The sequence below is a fragment of the Nannospalax galili genome, unplaced genomic scaffold (genome assembly GCF_000622305.1).
Source record: "Nannospalax galili isolate Female #2095 unplaced genomic scaffold, S.galili_v1.0 scaffold55, whole genome shotgun sequence".
NCBI lineage: Eukaryota > Metazoa > Chordata > Mammalia > Rodentia > Spalacidae > Nannospalax > Nannospalax galili.
Window position 1 is genome coordinate 502,028 of NW_008337640.1, and position 2,956 is coordinate 504,983.

Here is a 2,956-nt window from a genome sequence, read left to right on the forward strand (position 1 = left end):
TGGCTGCTACCCTCTGGATACCCTAATGCTTTTCTCTACTCCTTTTCAGACAAACCTCTCAAACTTTTACTTTATAAATATGCACAAGAAAACTTTATCTTCTTTCAAAATACAATGGTTCTAATTCATTCAATTTTGATTCTTTGGTAAGTATTATCCCAAATTCCAATTTCCTTTGAGTTCATAAGTTTTAGGGTTTGATGCATAAGTTTAAACAAATTCATTTCAACTTTAAAATACCTATGTTCTGCTTACCTGATTCTCTGTTTGCTTAACTCAATCTTGTAAATTTTTTTAAATAAAGGAGTGTATCAAAGCTGCATGAAACATTCTGGATGGTTTTAAAGAATCATCTTTGGGGACAGGAGGTTGGATGATCAACTTATCCCAGTTTGCCTGTAATTTCCCAATTTTATCCTTGAAAGTTTCATGTCTGTGGAATCCTCTGGACTCTATGCAAACTGAGAGCTGGTCACTCGACACATAGACAAGGTTTCCATGCCTGAGGTTGACCTCAGTTCTCCTGTTCTTGCAGTAGGAGCACTGCACAGCAGCCATCTTGGCAGTGTTAAGGATCACTCCGTTATTGGGAGAAGAAGGCACAGAACAAGAGGCCAAGCTACATAAGTGCAGCTCTAGGTCACCTGGAAGTCAGAAGCCTCTACCGTAATTAGGCATTTCATTCAAATCGTCAGTGCAGGCCAAGCAGAAAAAGAGCCTCTGCAAATCAATGCAGACATAAATGTCATCTTATAATCAATAAGCAAATTTTTTACAAAAAGTCATTGTAATCTATAAAAAGTGAAGTGTTTTCCATGTAAAGAATAATAGTCCAAGAAGGCAACAGCAAAGTTGTTAGTTTATTTTGTGTCACAAATGAATGAATGTTTATTTATTCATTTATTTATTGTTATTTATTGTGAAGGTCTCATAAGCTGTGTAAGAACGTGAACTATAATACATTGCCAGTTAGGGAAAATCCATCCAACTCAAAATCAAGCATTAATAGCTAATCATAGATATGAGAATGTAGATAATCATAAATCACTTCTAAAGTGATCAATAAATAAATAATAAGACCTAACGCATTCATTTCACGTGGCTAATTGTTGAATCAATGAAATAATGACCTTCGAAAGTTGTATCCTATTGATAAAATACTGCAGACTCTTCGGTAACACTAATTCTTCACATCAAGTTCATTGATGAAGCACTAAATAATTGATAAGAATTTGAATCATAGCAACTAAATTTGTTAAAGAGGCAGGCACCTTGAATTAGTAATACTATATGTAGTTAGGAATTTATAAGCTGTGTTGTTATGATAGTTATAATAACCAAGTAGACTAGCCATTGATGACTGAGGCACTGTTAAGCAGGTGTATGGAAACATAGGAAAAACGAAATGGGTTACAGGATTTGTTCAAGGTCAAACAACAGCATCCTCTTCTTAATGTTTACTCCCAACTACTCTGAGTAAAAATTCAAGCTGTTTTAAAAACTGAAAGTATTAGAATCAACCCTCAAAGCTGACATTTTAAAAAACTTAAAGCTAATTTTTTTCCTTGAATTACAGTAGAAAACATGCCAAAGGCTACAAATCACCACCTGCTTGTCCTTGGGAAAAGTCACACAATCTGTAACAATTTCTTTATCTGTAGAATGAGGATAGGTGTTAAAGTTTTTCAAATGGTTTTAGCAAAATTAAATTAAGTAGAAAAAAATGCCAGTCTATAATGTAACAAGTTTAAAATTTGAACTTAATTGCCACAATTATAAATTGAAATGCAGAACAAATCTTTCTTAGCTCTATCAGAGAAGGAAGTCACAAGACCAATTACTGTTCCCAAAGTTGGATTGACAGGAGTACAGATACAGAGACTGACGGTGTACTAGAGCAGAAACCTGTAAGCAGAATTCTCTGTAGGAAGCAATACCCATGAAAGAAAATTTGCACAGCAATTGATGAATTGCTGAAGGCTCAGGGTTTACAGTACTGGTAGATAGTCTCCAGGGTAAACTGGTAATAGGGAACTCTCACACTTCTCTGAGTTTCTATGAGCGTCACACTAAGAAAAATTCACTCGGACTTCCAACAAGGGAAAGAAACAACATTTTGAAATGCACCAAATTATTTTGCTTTAAACCTGCCTTGAGGATATGCTATATGGCCAGAGCCCTACCTGGGGTTATGTAAGGACCTATCTGATATGGATAAAAAAATGCCAAACTCTGACCAGCTTCCTTGTGGACTTGGAAAAGGAAGATATTGAGTTCCCACTCCAACTCCCTGTACCCTTCCACTTGGGGAAAGGAAAATAAAATCTTCTAGCAATCAGTCCAACATAAGGGGCCAAACTAACTAAGAAGTCCATAAACAAATGGTCACCAAAAGACTGAGACCTAATCAATGGGTTTTACGAAGCTGTCCCTCTCCACATTCAGCCATTACATTACTGGAGTTCTGTTTGCTTTAGTTCCTTGTACCCACTATACCAACAGCAACAAAAACACAAGGCAACCAGAAATGGACAAATAGGCTGAAGAGATTATAGATGCATTATAAGCAATGTCAGACATAGCAGGTATATTGGAATTAGAAGACCAAGACCTTCATAAAAATTATGATTACATGTTAAGGAATTTAATGCAAAAGGTACACAACATGATAGAACAGATGGCAATGGAAGGAGATGGAAGAAATTTCTAGCATACATGATGTCAGTGGTAGACCAAGCACAAGTGAGTGAAGACTATACATTGGAAATAAGACAATAGAAAGTCCTGTGACAGAAAAACAATGAGAAAATTATGATTAGGAAGTACAGCAAAATATCCCCAAACAATAGAACAACTCTGTTATAAATACATTCAGTAAAAGTATCAGGGAAAAGAAAAAGAAAAGAAATGAAAACAATATTTGAAGCAATAATGATTGAGAATTTCCTTTGAAAAT